Source organism: Amblyomma mixtum, chromosome 2 (assembly GCF_055824585.1).
Source record: "Amblyomma mixtum isolate Tamu chromosome 2, ASM5582458v1, whole genome shotgun sequence".
Classification (NCBI taxonomy): domain Eukaryota; kingdom Metazoa; phylum Arthropoda; class Arachnida; order Ixodida; family Ixodidae; genus Amblyomma; species Amblyomma mixtum.
This window is the reverse complement of record NC_143013.1, coordinates 257,816,002-257,834,641: the sequence shown is the minus strand read 5'-3', so window position 1 is coordinate 257,834,641 and position 18,640 is coordinate 257,816,002. Positions and strand designations below refer to the sequence as shown.

Sequence of the window (18,640 nt, the reverse complement as noted above, 5' to 3'; positions counted from 1 at the left end):
GTAATGCAAAGCACATCGGTGTGTATTGTGATACCTTGCAAAGTTGGGTTTGGTCACGGCGTTATGTTATTTGAGTAACGAGGGTTTCCGCGGTCAACCCTAACGCATTAAAAAGGGTTTGGGAGAGGGAAAAAGCGCAAGACGAGAACATGAAATGACTACACAGGCGTTCCCTGTATGAGTTGCGCATACGAAACTATAGGCATACAATGAAATGAAAACACACTGAAATGTGTTCGCTTCCCATATGTTTTCTCTTTAGTTCTAACGTCTTTTTCATAAAATTTCCGTGTGATGAGGAACTCTCAGTACTAGTAGTCAAGCCGTACAGAGTCCGTGTATATTTCGGCCTTTCGAATGCGTTGCAAGCATAGTTCATATAAGCCACAAAAAAAAAAAGGGGGGGAATTATCATACGGAGCGTCGATAAGGTCGGTGTATCGCGCGTTATAAAAGCAGCTAGCAGTGCCAGCAAGTTACGCACCTGTCAGTGTAGAGGACCAACGAATAAATACACATCAAAAATTAAATAAACCGAAAGGATGGTTTGGTTTGGTTTATGGGGTTTAACGTCCCAAAGCGACTAAGGCTGAGACGCCGTAGTGGAGGGCTCCGGAAATTTCGACCACCTGGGGTTCTTTAACGTGCACTGACATCGCACAGTACACGGGCCTCTAGAATTTCTCCTCCAAAGAAATTCGACCGCCGCGGCCGGGATCGAACCCGCGTCTTTCGGGTCAGCAGCCGAGCACCATAACCACTGAGCAAAGGAAGTCTTTGCTGTTCTCTATGTGTGCTTGTGTGCGTGTGCTTGTCCTTTCTCTCCCTTTTGTTTACGTCTTCTGTTTAGCATAGGCCACAGTGTTGAGGGATTTTTTATGCGAAGCATATTAACCTAGGTTTCGGGCCTTCGCGCGACGCCCGGCGGTGGCCACCATTGACCTTCAAGTGTCCTTCAAGTAGGTCACGTGACATGACGTCACGTGATGACGTCACACCGGCTGCAGATGGGGCCTCATATCGCGCCGTCGGTCGCCTCCCGGCGGTGGCCACCATTGACCTGAAGTGAGATCACATGATGTGACGTCACGTGATGACGTCACACCGGCTGCAGATGGGGCCTCATATCGCGCCGTCGGATGTCGCCCGGCGGAGGCCTCCACCATGGAGGAAAAAAAACTGAGGAGGGAGCGTCCGGCGACAACCTTGAAGCCTAGTCTAAACAAGTAAAGATATAGCAAAAAAAAGAGAGTGTGTCCCCCCGTGATCGCACACGTGATAGCGTGCGCTAAAGTCTAGCCCCGCTGCGCGCGCGCATGCGCCGATTAGCGCGGCAGACTAACTGTAGATCAACTTCCTTGCTGTAGACGCCCGCGCCGCGGGTCGCGCATACGCGCGCACTAAAACATACCAGAATCAAAACATAAAGGACTGCCTCGGAGAGCGAAAAACTGAGGGAGAAAACGACTTCAAAACACTCGGCTTGCGAACGCTGGCCGCGTGACGTCACGCTCCCTCCTTAGTTTTTTTTCCTCCATGGCCTCCACGCTTCGGTTCGCGCCGTTACAGTGTACTAGCGCCGTCGCGCGCGACGCGGCGGCGGAGCCACCATCGCTGCATCACGTGATATGTGACGTCACGCCAGGGATGAGGCGGCGCGCGCCCGCCGTCGCGTCAGTCTCTGTGCCCGCAACCGCGCCAGCGTCTTTGCGCCGGGCGTGTATGCGGTCAAGATGCCTCCAAACGCTAAGGACATGCTTCGCATCCACTGGGCTTAACCTTGATAAGCCTCCAATTTTTTACGCAGTTTTATGTACACTTATACACAGATACATAAAAAAACTAACACGCACATATTCGCTGAAGAGCTCTCATAAGCAATAACTGCAGCAATCTGAACAAAATTTGCAGTTTTAAGTGGAAATGTTATGACTAGGGAAATAACATCTCTTTGAGCCTTCAGTGTGTGCAAAATATTTTCCATAAAATTTTAGGATTTGAGAACGTCAGAATTTTCAGCTTCTTACGCGCGCAGGTCCGAAGCAAAAACAGTTACAATTTTATCAATTATGCGCAGCTACTAAAACATACAAAACGGATATCGCAAATTCGTTTCAAGTGAAACCATTATGTCGTTTAAAAAGAGATAAAATTGAGAGCTTTGAAAAAGTGTTCAGATCATCGTGGACCACAGGATCAAATTTAAGAGTTCAGTTTCGCCCTAATTAAATACTTTAATAGGCATTTAATGGCTATCATCGAAGGAGTATTTGCACGTTTACATTATGGAGCAAAAAGCCTTCCACAAGAGATTATAAAACCTTTCAGATCCAGCTATCATCGGCAGTCTGGTAAAGAAGCGTATACCCCAGATCAGAAGTTACGCATCCATCATTCACTGGAGCTTAACATACAACCATTTCATTATCTGGAATGCAGCAGATTTAATCCTATTCGCCACAACGGCTGCGGATGTTTACATAGGAACGCCGAGCCGGAGCTTCTGTCTTAACCAAGGCCGACCGGAAGTTAGTGTCCTGCCGCCGCAAATTTATCAACAAAACGTAAACAATAAATGAACCGTGAAAAACGCGTTCTCCCGATTTCACTGTTTATGTTTTCTGCCTTTGTTCGCGAATGCTTCTGTTTGTCTGTTGTCTCCCTTCGCTTCCTGTCTGCAACATTTCTGCGGCTTTAACCAAAGACCGACCAAAGAAAACGTGCTCATGCGCTATAGGAGCCGAATTCAGCGCGTTTCCTTTACGCAAACATGCCGCGCGACGGAAAACATTTGCATTCCCGGCACTGCCCGAGCGAAGAATGAACAAAAGGGTCGCGGTCTTTTCCTTTCAACTCCAAGAGAGCCGACGTTTCTTGCGTACAGCCCACAGTCGCCAGCAGCGCGGACAGAATCAAAAGCGAGCTCTTAGGCTGAAACAGTGCCGAGTGGTATCGCAGCTGACGCCCCTTTCGAAGAGAAATCTCTTCCTCGGCCCCCCGTCTTACGCGCTTCCTTTTTTTTTTGTTTTATCGAAGGCAAACTACTCGAATCTCTTCGTCAGATAGGCGTGGGCCTCCCCCCCCCCCCCCCCCCCCCAGCCCCCTTTGCTCGAGCTCTCGAAGCAAGCGCGCCAAACGTAACGCTTCTCTAAGAGAGACACTCGCCTGCGACCCACATGTGAAATAGAAGAAAAAGAAAAAAGAAAAACAGAAACGCGAGCGAGACGTCGAAGAAAGATTTGTCGCTGCATTTTGTGACGGGAAGTTTTTCGCTGTTTTTTTTTCTTTCATTTTAGACACGGTTCGAACTGATTTGTCCTTGAAGTGTCTGCTATAGGCTGCGTCGGGTGCCCCTCCCCCTCTTTCTCTCTCACGATATCTCTCGTTGAAAGATAGAACAGAGAGAAATATAGATAGAGGCTAAGAACCGAAGGAAATACGGGAAGAAAAAGGAAGACAGAAAGAGGGAAGGAAACAAAAACGAAGGGAGGAAGAAAGGAAGAGGCAACAAAGAAAAGAAGAGAAATGTAGGGGAAGCAAGAAAAGGAAAGAGAGAAAGAAACAATGAAACAAACAATGCAACAAATAAAGAGAGAAACGAAAGAAAGAAAAGGTAGAAAAGACAGGGAGAGAGAGGGACAAAGGAAGACAGATATGAATAAGAGCAAAAGTGGAAATGTTGCGCGCAGCTTTTCTCCACATCGCGAGATCTCGCAGATGGAATAGCTTTTATTTCACTGCGCGCGCCAAAAACGCCGCTGCCGGAGCTCCTTGCACGCACCGGCCGGTGGAGGCTTCCGCACGCGCGGAGCGTCGCATTCCTCCCGCAGAGCTCATTTTTCTCCGCGGGCTTCAATGCAGCTTTCAGCTCCGTTTGCGACGTGGAAGAAGCGAGCGGCGGCGGGTGGGACGGCCTCGATTCGGAAAACGCAAAACGACTCGTGCGAAAGAGTATGCAGGCATTTGTTTTGTCCGCATTGTTCCGAACAACTCTCCTGAACCCAGCCAAATGACGCACTGCTCCGCTTCCCTCTCTCGTCCCGTCAAATATCTTGCATCCTTTCTTTCTTGCTTGCTTGCTTTTCGTTCTTCCCACTTCCTTCCTTCCTTCCTTCCTTCCTTCCTTCCTTCCTTCCTTCCTTCCTTCCTTCCTTCCTTCCTTCCTTCCTTCCTTCTCTCTTTCCTCGTTTCTTTCTTCCTTCGTTACACTCCCCTCTTGCTTTCTTTCTTTCCCTTTTGCTTCTCCCTTCCTTTCTTTCTTTCCTTCCTTCGTTCTCTCTCTTTCCCTTCCTTTCCTCCTTTCATCTTACTGTATCGTTTTCTTCGTTCCCTCCATCTTTCCTGTCTTTCTTTCTTTCTTTCTTTCTTTCTTTCTTTCTTTCTTTCTTTCTTTCTTTCTTTCTTTCTTTCTTTCTTTCTTTCTTTCTTTCTTTCTTTCTTTCTTTCTTTCTTTCTTTCTTTCCTTCCTTCTTTCTTTCTCTCTTTCTTTCTTTTCTTTCTTTCTTTCTTCCTCCCTTTCTATCTTTCTTTCTTTCTCTCTTCCTTTCTTTCTTTTCTTTCTTTCTTTCTTCCTCCCTTTCTTTCTTTCTTTCTTCCTTTCTTTCTGTCGTCCTTTCTTTCTTTCCCTGTTTCTTTCTTTCATTCTTTCCTTCTGTGTTTCTTTCATTCATTCCTTCCTTCCTTTTTCTTCTTTCTTCCTTCCCTCCTTTCTTTTTTCTTTCGTTCTGTCTTCATTTCTTTGTTTCTTCCTTCCTTCCTTCCTTTGTCCTTTCTTCATTTCTTCCTTCCCATCTATCCGTTCTTTAGCAGAACATTCTTTACATTCTTTATCCTTTCTTTCTCTCCTTGATTTCTCTTCTTTCCTTCTCGTTCCACCCCGTTAGAGTAATACGTCACGAATTACGAGCATCGCGACTGCGCGCACTCGCACTCATGTTATAATAAATAAACACCCGAAACGAACGTTTCTCTCAAATGTAAATAGAAAAAAAAAAGTGATTCGATTGAAGCTCGCTACTAGAGATGGAGCACTACATACGAAAATGCAGACAGGCTAACCACAAAGGGGTTCCGGTTGGACGGCCTTGCGGCGTTTTCGTCTGGAACGAATGATAGTGAAAGAAAAAAATTAGGGACCGACGTTGAGCACGCATGCGTGCCGTCTTGGTATTGAATCGGGGTTAAATTAAGACAGATCGAAAGGCTAACTCAGTTCCGCATCTGAAAAGCTAAGATCGAAGAAAATCGGTTTCTGATACTCAAAAAAAAAAAAAATAACAATTTAGACACACCGAAAGGAAATGACGCTTTCATCTGAAAGGAGGTGTAGAGACGTGTGCCAGATGATATGACTTCCGGCTCGGTGCACCGGGTTGCGGACTCTCTGAGTTAATTTTGTAGGAGAAAACGATACGCGTCTCGCGGCAGCCTAGCCCGACAATATAGTGCTGCTGGCGAAAGCTACAGGAACAATAAAAGGTTTATGCTGAAAAAAAAAACCCGCAAAACTTGAAAAAACTCCGGTTTTCTGCAATGCAAATGGCTCTTCATAATCAATGCACGCAGGCCCACACTCACGCATGTACAGTCAGGCCGGAGTCAAACGCGAACACGCATATGCCATACTTTCCTGCTTTAGAGCGCGATATTCGTTTACAACCGATTTATGAACACGTAATTTTGTACACCTTTAACTCCCAACCATGGCTACAGACTGTTGTACACTGCAGCTGAAAGTAATGACGTAAGATGTTTTGTTCACAGGCGCTGTTCGCGTTTCATACCGTCCTGACTGTACCCATGAACTTCAGCGTTGTTATGATAGTAAACAGTGCCTGCTGCATGCGCTCTGGAAACGACATTTTGATGGCCAGCGCCAACCCAATCGAGTCTTGACACGACGTGCAGCTAGATTCTGTACACGGACTTGGAAACCGAAGCAGCAGGAACTAGGTTCAGAAGACTCAACATAAAGAGCTGGAATATGAATATTATACGCATGAGGTTGTTTAGCAGTCACCCCGTTAGTCATAAAAAATTTGGTAAAAATCATGTGAAACGATAAGGTTTTCGCACCTCTACTCACTCCACAGGGTATGAGTCACTCCAACTGGAGAGCTCCAAGTTCATTTAAAATAGGTTGCCTTTTTTTTTTTACTTTAAGAGCGAAAGCTCTACTTTTCGCACTACAACTTCCAAGGTCTGGGTCGTGGCCAGTGACGTCATACCACGTGACTCACTGTACAGAGGCGCCGCAGCTGCGCTCGCTCATAGCCTCGCCGCTGATGTACCATGTGACTAGCGGGGGTATAATAGCTGTTTCTCTGGCGCTCGGTCGCTCAGTCTAGCCAAAAATGAGGCGCGCGCAGGACCGACTCCAGCGCCAAGCCATGCGTTGCCATGCCTAACTGAGCTTTCGCTCGTCTCACTATAGGTTCAACAAGCGCTAAACCTCGGCGTTTTAAGGCGAAAGCCTTTAATGCCTCATTGTTGTCGACAGAAGACTCTCAGCAGCGGTGTCACGCTTTTCGGTTGGTCGAAATGGCTACAACGTCAGATTGCGCGGATTCGAAGTAATGAGGTCACCCACGGATGCCTGACGCCCCCTTTTGGAGCAGACGACAACTACTAAAATAGTTGTCGTCCGCTCCGACAGGGGGCATAAGGCGTCCGTGGGTGACCACATTACACACCTCATTACTGCGAACAGAGCCACGGATATAACCGAACTCATCGAAGCAGAGAGAGAGTCGTGCTAAAGAAGCAGTCAAAGTGTGTAGTTGTAATGTGTAGTCAAAGTGTGTAGTCAAATAAAGCACTAGTACAGCACAAAGTCTCGCAGTCAATGCCAAACAGTGCGCCAGGAAAGGCTTTCGCTTTGCAGCCCTAGTGCCCCCTGAATTTGTTCTTGTTGTTGTTTGCTTACATATCAACCTACGAACGTTTTCGCTTTTTGCTTCCGTCCAAGCGAGGGTGCACCGCGGGCGGCATCGAACCCAGGACCTCGGGGTAATAGCAAAACACCACAGTCACTGAGCCGCTACGGCGGTGAGCGAACCGGAACTGGCGGTAAGGAGCAAATAAACGAGGGCGCCCAGCTGAAGCGGCAGTGTGTGCATACCACAGGGTGCAGCATCAGCTAGCCACTAATTGAATCCAGGTTCAGTGGCGCCCCCTGCGAAACAACGAAGTAGAAGACAGCTGGGTAAGTGCGTTGTTTGCGCACGCTTACTGGCGGGGAAAACCTCGCCAAACGGATGCCGGCACGCGTCAGCGTCCCGTGGACAGTTACTGGCTGAAAGCACGGCTGTTTCAAGGCAGGAACAAGTGAGAAGATAGGTGACGAACTAAAAAGTATTTTTCAACTAAAATCAATAATAGCCGACCCGTTTGGCTGAAACCAAAACGCCTGGAGAGAGAGTAGCAAGTAGTAGCGGTTTATTTAAAATATAATGATAAAAGGAAGGAAAAGATTTCTGCTAGCCCCGGCATCTGCCGTCGCTACGGGAAGCACCTGAGCTCGGACAGCGGAAATAAAGGGATAGCAAGCGCACTGCGGAGATGAATTCAAAGAGGTGAGGGGACAGGAAAAGAGAAAGGGAGAGAGGTACAGACAGAATAGATTGAGACCCTAGGTTGGGACTCTCCCGCACCACTAATGTATCGCGGGTGGGAGAGAGGTACAATGTACAAGCAATCTATTTACATACACTATAACGTATATACAGGTCGGGGGGGGGGGGGGGGGAGAGATAAATAATTTTTATTGGGAATCATCGCCGTGGTTGGGTCCTTTGCCGCACTCCGGCCTAATCCACAATTCTCGCCTAGACAGTGGGGTCCGAGCCGATCAGCACGGCGTCCCAAAGCTCGAGTGTAGTTGTATAGACTGTAAATTGTCTTGGAATAGCCATATCATCACATAATATAGCTTTCTCCCCACATGTGTTAAAAGTGGCTGTGAGGCGTGTCGGGCACATCTTACTCATAAGTGTTGGGTGTGGGAAGGTATCAGTCTGTAGCTGTTTGCAAGCCCACTTCCCTGATCGTGGAGAGAGTCTTGCATGATATTTAGTTCTTTGTAGTCAGTAGTATTGTAACAATTTTCTGTAAGTTTAGAAGCTCACGTTTGTCACCACCTTCCTAACCAAGCGCTCGGTCCGTGAAACATCTAGCGGTAGCATGTACGCTGTCATTACCACGTAGGGAAGTGTGAGTCAGAGCCTAAAGGCCCAACTCCAATCTCACTTCCGAGGCGTCGCGCCGCGCGTCACCGCGCGCCAGGCGTCACAGGCGTCAGCCAGAACCAGTCTGCGCATGCGCGCGGCGTCAGACGCGAGCAGCGCGTGCGCTGACGCTCCGATCTGTCCCTGCCAGATATTTGGCGCGCGGCGCGCGGCGCCGCGCGCGCCGCACGCGAGCACAGAGTGAGCGAGTGTCGATGGCGCTGCGGGTTTTGCGATACAGCATCACAGTGAAAAGGCGTGCTTAATTATTTGTGTACCAAATACATTCTACGCGTTTTAAAATCATTTATTTACTCGAATTACTACCTCTCACCACTCTTGGGTGTCGAACTGCTTTTAGCAACATCAACCCAGACGCGAGCGGCGCGAGCCTGTTCCCGGAGAATGGAGATGTGCACCTCTCTCGACGCCCGACGCGGCGCGGCGCTCAGCGCGCCGGCGCGCTGCGCGACGCCTCGGAAGTGGGATTGGAGTTGGGCCTTAAGCAATCGTAGTCGCCTATAGGGCAAAAAATTCGCCCGCACACCCCATTCATTATGCGTTGGCAGTGCGGCAGCATCAGCAGCTGTTGATGTGTATACCGAAAGGATGCCACTTCCTGGTCTGGTGACGTCACTTCTTTCGGGCGAATGGGAATGTTCCGGTGTAGTGACGTCACTTCCCGCCAGCCAATGCAAATACTCCGGTGTGGTGACGTCACTTCCGGCCAGCCAATGAGAATACTCCGGTGTGGCAACATCACTTCTCTCCAGCCAACCAGATTACTCCGGTGTGGTGACGTCATTTCCCACCAGCCAATGGGCGAATTTCATGACCGACGACGCATTCTGGCCCATGGGGGCTTCTAATATCACCACTTTAAAAGAAATCTGCCAGCATAGTATTCCTTGTTGCTTGAGTTGCGACACGACAGCTGTGAAAATGTGAAGGATATTTAGGCGTGCTTTATTTCGTTTGCACTGAATAGCCGATGCAACCGGTTATGCTGATTCTGTTACGCATGCCTGCCAAAGAGTTGACAGTTCCTGAGCGCTTCATTCTCGTGTCAATCAAACTATAGATTTCCAACAGCAACCTGAAGGCAGCCACTGTACGCCTTTACTTACTTTCGATTCATGCTGCATCTTTTCTTCCCTCGCTTTCTCTTTTCCTCTTATCCTTTGTCTCCTTTTATTGTTTTCCCTTCCCCATGAAATCTTCATCATCACTCCCCATCATAGTTACGTCCACAGTATGACAAACGCATGTGCAGAAATCGCTGATTAATCTCCAAGAGGCACAGTTCTTGGCAAGCCGCGGCCTCCCTATACCATAAAGTTTATTTTCTAATAGTATTTAGAAATAACAATTCATTCCTTTCATTTCTTGCCAAGGGATATATATGAGCATGTTTAAGTCATTTTTGGTGCTTTGTGTGGCAACAAACAGCAGCAGCGGAAAAAAAGACAGCGAAAAAAAAAAAGATAAGTCGGTGGCGTACTTCATTGCTCACATGATACAACTGCACACAATATTTCAAAGAACAACAATATATACATGCCCTCCTGTTATTCAGCCGTCGTACATGGTGCAGAATGACAGTCCTAAGCTATTTTATATAGGTAATCGCTGCGATTCGTAAAAGGTTTGCCCTTTCGCCAGCTTAGCCGGATGGCCGTAGCTTGCCTCTCCTACGATATGAACCCGCTACGTCGAGCGTCTTCACAATGAGTCACGAAGAAACCGGCCCTGGCACTAGAAACGTATGGTGTCGGATAGAGGTGGATGGTATGGTACGGTACGGTATGGTACGGTATGGTGCGGTATGGTATGGTACGGAAGGTAGGTACGGTAGGTACGGTACGGTTAAAGCAAAGCTCATACAGGGACATTAGGTACGGTAGGTATGGTACGGTAGGTAGGTATGGTAGGTACGGTACGGTAGGTACGGTACGGTAGATACGGTACGGTAGGTACAGTACGGTAACGTATGGTATGGTATGTCGTGTTTAACTTCTCTAAGCTGCACACCGACTACATAAGTGACGCCGTAGAGGAGAGCTCCAGATTACCATCCCCCACGTGGAGTTCTTTAATGTGCACTGAAATCGCAAAGCACACGTGCATGACCTTCAGCAGAAACATAATTTGCTGATCTTTCTAGCTCAAATTTATTACGGGCACACCGACATAAAAGTAAAGAAATGGCAATCTCCAGCTTTCATCAGTGCTGTTCCTTTTAACGGCCCTAGCAGCGAAGGGACAATAGTCGCCGAGTGGCCTTGCCTTTAGATTCATTTGCGATTACGACATGGCCATTTAAGACGCCTTTTCGCGCTTCAGCGAGACAAAGAAAAACGGTCGAGACTTCTCGTTTTGCTTTATTCTTTTTCATTTCGTTCTTCTTACTTTCCTCAAGCTGCAGCTCAGTCGTTGCTCGGTTCGCTTCCTTATATTTATTTTATTTCTTATCTCCAGCCCTACTCTCTCTGGGGTCCTCTCTTTATCACCTCCTTGTTGCCTTTTTCTTCTTTCCATCCTGTTTATGCTCCTTCCAAGATTACGACGCTCTCCCTAGGGTCGGCCTTTTGTGTGCAAAGCCCTCTCGCTATGTCTACTTTTTTCTCTCAATAGCGGCTCGTGCTTTTCCGGGATAGCCGGGTCATCATTTCCTTTCACTTAGCCCCGGTTCCGGCCACGTGCTTCCGGCGTTTGCTACCTCACCTCACGGACTGTCTCCGGTTCTTCGTCTTCTGTTCCCTTTTCTTTCGTTTCCCTACATCTTCCTCTTTTCCCGCCCTCGGCGACCTCATCAAAGAAAGAACAGAGCCACCGGTGCCCTCTAGTGGATAGAGTGATTTTTATTTGTGGCTTCACGTAGCCCTCAATGCTTGGTCGACACGACTGAGATAGACTTGAACTTCAAGGTCAGAGCATTTCTCTGTGGCCGCACGCTCAATATAGCTTAGCTTGTCTTTCGTGCCACAACGCCTTCCTGCAGGCTTTTTGTTCGAGGTTCCCGCCGGATGGCGCAGCTGTAGGTGGCTTGCGGAGCCGGCACATTGGCCGCCATATTGGTGGACCTGGAGCACAGCAATAGTCGGTTCCTTTATACGATACCCTTGTCGTCCCCTGGCCCGTGAAAGCTTGGTGGAAGCTATAAGTGGTGCATCATGACGGCGTCACCAAGCGTGATCGCTAAAGACGTCGGAGAAAAGGCTACGACGCTTTGTGGGGGTCATAGGAGGAATGCTGTTCGTACTAATGTGCGCATAATTAATGCGTTAGCATTAGAAGGGCCTGTGCATGGATGGATGGATGGATAGGAGCGCCCCCTTTGAAAAGGGGTGGTGGAAATTGCCACCATGCTCAGCTTTTCTTTCTTTATTTTTTTTGTTTACTGTGTTGGCAATTCTCATTAAGATTCACCATCATCTTTACCTACGGTTCCCTACAATTCTAACCTTATGCCACACCTCTGCTTTTCAGCCACCAATCCTCCAATCGCTTTTTGCTAACTTCCACTGCAGATTTATTTACATGCAGGCAGAAATGGCGAGCGCCATCTGTCGGTAGCCAGTGACAGTGTCAGTAGCCAGTGACAGTGGCCAGTGTTGGTAGCCCACCTACCACGGTGGTCAGACTGCCACCTGCCTACCGGGATAAGAAAGAACCTAGTATACGAACTATACGAACTTAGTGTAGTACCTCGGGTATAACGAACCTTAATATGCCACTTCGAATATTCGTGTGTTAATCTCCTTTCGTGTGTTAATCTCGGATGTGACGAACCTCAGTATGTTTCCTCGGACGTAACCAACTTCAGCGCGCTAACCTTGGGCACAACAAACGTTTGACTGCTGACGCATTCAAACGATCCACCAAGAATGCCTGTTTTGTTTCTTTGTGCAAGTGTGAGAAAGCTGGAAAGGCATAAGTTAGAGGGCGAATGAGTCAGTGAACGAGAAAGCACGCCAGAGAGTGTACAAAATGTCACACACCGAAAAAGTGATCGAGTGGCTGAGTAAGCAACTTCTGCGTGAGCAGATACCGATCATCAGTTTAATTCAGTCTACTGCGGGACAGATGCCTCCCCCTGTGGCGTCCAAAACTCCTGAGCTCTAAATTACTGCTTCTTGGCGCCAGCTGCAGACGCAGTAACTTTTGAAACTTCGCCAACTTCTCACTCCGTCTCGTTTTCGGTGGCTATCGATTACGATTTAGTTCTCGCCTCTCCATTCTGTAGCTCCACGAAACTGAGCGAGCGAGTGAGTGAGTGAGTGAGTGAGTGAGTGAGTGAGTGAGTGAGTGAGAGAGCGATTGACGGAAAGGATGGAATAAAAGAATTGTGAGTGATTGATAGTAAATGTAATGAACGGACGATCGACTGCGCATGCGCGTCGAGTATATACAAACACCGCGGAAAGACCTTGTCGTGACGCGGTTCCCGATAACTCCAGTCTTGTCTTCGGGTCAAAAATGGGTGGCTACTAATCATCGCTCTGCTGTAGATTGCGCGCTTCTGAACCAAAGAAACTGGCAAGGACACGCAAACGCACTCGTGAACAGACGTATACATCTACACTTCTAGAACGTCGTCTCAGCTCGTTTTTAAAGGGACACTGAGGAGAGCTCTATTAATATTTTTTTTATAGCAAAATCCGATATTTCGGCATTTCATGGCTTTGTTGCCACTTGGCCGGCAGCGAAAGATGCATTTATTTCTAAGAAATTTGGATTCGAAGTTGAAATAGTTTTTCCCGCCGTTCTGATTCAAACTTGGGATTCTGCTATGACGACACAGAACTAAGTGACGTGAAACATGACATTCACATGACGTAACGCAGACTCCGTGATTTCTTGCGGCCAGCAGTGCGGCCCAGCAGCAGCCGAAAAGAAAGCTACCGCCGGCCGCACGTTGAAGGCATCTATCGGCTATTGCGGCCGTCGCTTCGTTTAGATTTGCACCGGTGTTTTGCCAGCGTTAGAATGGATCCCGTACTCGAAGTCGTCAACGAAGTTCTCGCAAAAAGACGCCTTTAGCATACCGTGTACCTTGTTACCGTTAGCGGAACACCGGGAGCCCCCATACCGCTGAGAGCAAGCGCTGATTGGTCCCGGCGCTGCAGGAGCGCGCGTAGCTATCGGGTACGTGGCGCCATCTGGCGACGTCAAGGAGATTTGCGCATGCATTTGCAGCGCCTCAGTGATTCGTAGATTCTCGTGTCCTAGTGTTGCTATAACTATTGGTTCTAGCAACACTGTTTTGTTCTATGACGCCATGAAGCTTGTACTTGCGAGTTTGGCCTGTGGCGGCGATACCTGTATTTTGGTTCTTGCTCTTTTCTACGTTACAAGAGCTTTGTTGTCAGTATGAATGGCGTTTTTGTAATCAGGAGCTGGTATTCTGCCGATGTAAGTCAACTTCAATTTCTCCTCAGTGTCCCTTTAACGTCCGCTTCGCGGTTGTTCACCTATGGATGACACTTTTCGGGCAGCACATCTTAACTCATAAGAAAGACAAATCACTTCTGCACTTTTAACGCCAACCCGTTAAATGCCCCGTTGTCCAGAACAATTACCGAAGACACTTTGGAAATTCTAAAATGTGCTTGACAAAAGCCGTGTGGCCAACCCATTGCCGCTTCCCCGAACCACTTGGCGCGGAATCACCAGGCCGCTTCGGAGCCATGCGTCTCATTCACTCGACTGCAACGAGACATCTGGCGAAGGAGCGGCGGTGCAGCTGCCACTGCCGACGCGCGCGCGCTCGTTCTACCGCTACTGTGTGACGTCACGGTTGCTATGCACAGCTCCGCCCCCCACCGGCGAGCCGGTTGCAAGGAGAGGAGGAGGTGGCGCCGCTGCGCGGAGGAGAAGCCACAGTTGGCACGAATTCCAGCACACGGACGGACACTGGGAGCATGAGCCATTAAAGGCTTTCGCCTTAAAATCCAATGTCGGCGTTGCCGGCGTCGTGTTGTGAGCGAGAAATCACGAGCAGGAGGCGCCCAGAGAGCGACCTAGGTAGATGGGCCACCTAGGTCACGTGACCTTATGGCGTCATCACAACCTTCCCACCGGATAGTGAGCAAACTGCCCACTATGGCAGGCGGCAGAGCATCCTTGGCCGCACAAGCAAACCGGTGGCAGCCTAGCTGTCTTCGCAGGGCAGTGGAGCATCGCTTAACCGCTGCACCACTGCGCCACTGCCTCAGAAGTGGTATTAGTACTCCCAGGGACCTATGAATGTCAAGTGGAGAGTGACCAATTCTGCATATATGGGAATCAATTACCCTATCGCGTTATACCCCAAAGGCGGAGCTTAAGTGTCCCTTACAATTTTTGGTACTCATGAAACAATTCAATGCCTGCGTAGGCTTTTCAGGTAAACAAAAGAATCAACTGTCAACGGTGATATTTCTTGCGAGTTTTTCGAATATGTTAAAATAAATCCTCTCACCATACTCTGTACTCCAGTGCTACCCGTCAACTTTCTGTGGCTCTACAGCCAACTCTAGTGCGGGAAAGGGAAAGAGACGGTCCTTGGTCCCTATGCTGTAAGGAGGGGATTGTTCGTTGTTTGGGCTCGGGGTGCGGGGTGCGTACAGTGGGGGACAAAAGTCTCCGGACCGCGTGCTCCTTAAAATAAGCCGATAGCTCTATTACTAGCCGCAGGCTGGAGGCCACACTCCTACTGGAGACTGAAAGAACAGGATTTGGACTATCACCTGCTCCAGTGTGGTCTCCAGTCACCGACTAATAAGGAGCACGCGGTCCAGAGACTTTTGTCCCTGACTGTACTTGCCGTTCAGATTTTTCCAGGCACCGGTATTCTAGACACATTTTTTTTTTCAAAACGTCATGAGCATTAACGTACCTTTATCTTAGTTCCTCTTCTGTTCACTGCCGCTTAATTAGATTGGGTTGCTTGGTCTTGTTAAAATAAAAACTAGTAAACATGGTAAGTAGACGACTAAAAGAGCTACTATCATAGAAAATAGACCAAATCAGTGACCGACGGAAGTAAAGGGCGTTATCGTGCGACGAGGAAAAGCTGACGGAAGTTTCTTGTCGATTTCTTTCATTTCTTTTGTTGTTCCCTCGTTGGTCGTCTATTTTTTTTTTCGTATAAGGGGTGGGCTTAAGTTTTCAGTGCATGTCTTCTATACGCTGTCTGCCTGCTTCGTACCTCTCAGCTTTTCAGTTATTTTTTCACGATCCCGCGCTGTCTCAGAGCCTAATTTGCCGTATTTTTTTCTGTGCCATTAACTTCTTTGGCTGCCTGTTTCGCTCGTACGCTATCCGAGCTTTTTATCCTTATTTATGTGCGTCGCACTGTCGTCTGGGTCATTAGGGTCATTCAGAAAAATGCCTTCCGCTCTTGTATCTTCTTATTTTGATCCGGAATGGCTTTTCACATTTCCTTACCCGCCTTTCTCATTCGTGCACAACTGTTTTGTCTCTTTTTTCCCCCTCTCTCGCCCCGCAGAGTGTTTACGCTATACGATCATGGTCGTCTTTATTGCCTACGTCTCTTCTTTTATCGTGTGCAGTGTCCTGTTGCTTGATTTATTAATGATTTTTTTGTCTTTTATCTGTGTGCAGTTCTCGTGAACAGTCCATGGTCGCCATTCACTAATTTTTATTTGCGCTTATTCAACGTCGTCAAAGAGAATGGGAACAAAGAAAATTGCCCCCGATTTGCCTGGTTATACTAAATACGACATAGCTGGGCCAGCACGTTTGCAGTTGTTTATATTTGTTTATTTTCCTTTAACTTTTTATATGCTTGGAAATTCCACTTGCACACAAATGTTCTTCAGTCATTCCTCGGCTTTCCTTTTGCGTTAAGCCGCCTGAGCTGCTCGTTGCGATTCGAGTCGTCGACCCCTGTGTTCGGCGGTCTCTGAAGTTGTTGTAGCCTATGATAGAATGGCACATACCCACTCTGGGGGATCGGCCAAGAATCGGGAGGTAAAGGTTGGTATTCACCTGTACACAGTAAAGGCAAAAGAAAAGCACACGGGAGAGGAACACCGGGGGAGTCTACCACAAGAAGGGCAGGGTGAGGATGAAGAAAAAATAAAAATTAAAAAAAAACAATAGTTATAAATAATAATAATAATCATAAATATATATATATATATATATATATATATATATATATATATATATATATATATATATATATATATGAAGGAGTTTGGATTGGAGAGAGAGTGAAAGAGAGAAAAGAGAGAATAATTCGAAAAATAATGAAGCATAAAAAGAAAATACTGAAAGCTTTAGCAAGGTAGTCGATGAGATTCCAGCAAGAAATTTTGAACAGCGTCACAAACAGATCTGCGGCTGAACCCAAGCGTGGTGGCACCAAATGATAGCAAGTGTGGGCTGCTCAAACTAAGGCCAAGTTGCTGTAAGGGCAACTCCAGCAGTCTTCTTCTCAAAGAGGTGAAACGACGACAATGGAGCCAAAAATGATCGATAGATTCAGGCTCACGGCAAAATGCACAGGGGGGAAGCAACGTGTACTAGCCGCTCTACTGCATTTTCTTCTTCTTCTCCTCAGTAAACATGGCACGTTTCTCCGGCGACTCCATCTTTCGCTTCTTCTTTCTGGCATCTGCATGTACACGCAACCGCGTCTCTCTCCCTTCATCTTCACACCCTCTCTCCACTCGGCTGCAGCTGGCGCAACGCTCTTCCGAGTTTACACGAGCTATACCTGAGCTACCTCCCATTGGCTGCAGCTGGTGCGACGCTCTTCCGAGTTTACAAGAGCTATACCCGAGCTTCCTCCTATTGGCTGCAGCTGGCGCGACGCTCTTCCGAGTTTACACGAGCTATACCCGAGCTTCCTCCTATTGGCTGCAGCTGGCGCGACGCTCTTGAGTTTACACGAGCTATACCCGAGCTTCCTCCCATTAGCTGCAGCCGGCGCGACGCTCTTCCGAGTTTGCATGAGCTATACTCGAGCTTCCTCCCATTGGCTGCAGCTGGCGCGACGCTCCTCCGAGCTTACCCGAGTTACTCCGAGGCTGCAATATGACGAGTGACGGCTTTTTCGCTAGTTATCCATCTAGTGCACTAAAGAAAATGCAAAAATATTAGTGCATAAAGCCGGTACCACTGCTGCCAAGAACCTGACCACACTTCGCGGCACTCGTCCACGTGAAAAAAAAAAAGAAAACTGAACAAACCAAACTGTAACCGTAGCTTCTTTGTCTTACTACTACTATTACTGCTACCACCAGTACCACTACTACTGCAACTTCTGCTGCTACTACTACTACTAATACTATATCTAAAAATAATAATGCAATAAATTGGTTTTCAAATCACAATGATTACGAAGAACAACGGCAGAACAAGGAGTTCCGTGGATTGCGGAACACCGTTGTGTGCCAGTGGTTGCTCTGTGCAGAACAGTAGACAGCGTCCACGCTGAGGTTGTTGCTAAAGCAGCGCACATTTGCTCGACTGAACTTATACCCCCTCCCATTTTTATATAAGAGCGACGGGATAAGACGCACTTTTACTACAGTGTGAAGTTCACAGCGTACCCATGGTGCATGCTATGCCCAGCAACTGTAATAAGGGAGTAATTACTCATTGGCATCCACCCGAGCGCAGCCATACGGCTACAAAGGAGAGCTATACAGCTTTCTCAGATACTCCCTTATTCCAAATCTACCCCAGCAACTGTACGGGTCTCTTCGTCGTTATGGTTCTGAGTGTGACGTCCGCGTGCTGTATTGCCTTGCATGGTCGCCCTCGCCTGAGATGGATTGAATTTAACTTAGCTTACGCAAACCGCTCTTTAATAATAGAGACTGGCTGAGCTTTGGGTTGAACCCGGTACGCAAATAATGTGCAAAATGACCTCGATATGCTGTCAGTGTGCGCCATCTCAGAGGTGTTCCATGATAGCACTGCGACTGCGTACAGGCTCATGCATGAATGTTCAAAACGTTCTTGGACTTTTGGGCAGCTCCGCGGGGCTTTACATGGGACGAAGGCACTAGCAAGTTTTCTTATGGGTACAAGTCTAACCTGTGTCTGCGTACAGCCCGTGAAAATATTTGTGTGAGTGTATCTTCTCGCTTATTAATCACTTGGAAAAGCAAGTCACGAGCAAAGGCAGGCTAACATCCCCAGCTAAAGTGCGAAGTGCCTCTCTATCACTCTCTGTCGACGACCTCATATGACTGTTCATGTGCTTACAGATTTACACTTGCAGCTATGCGATCAGATACAATTTTTCCTCTGCCTGCAGAGCTTGTATCCAATAACTTCTCGTGTGCTTACAGATTTTCACTTTCAGCTGTGCTATCAGATATAATGTTTTTCTCTGCCTGCCGGGCTTGTAATTATATTTAATCGGCTTGCCGCACATTTCAGTAAAAATTTGC

General features: G+C 47.8%; 1 long non-coding RNA gene across 1 annotated transcript in view; it reads left to right on the top strand.

The window, feature by feature from the left end:
• The window catches only part of LOC149363662 (uncharacterized), a 123,677-nt gene that overhangs the window by 78,825 nt on the left and 26,212 nt on the right, over positions 1–18,640 (top strand). The window lies entirely within an intron of this gene.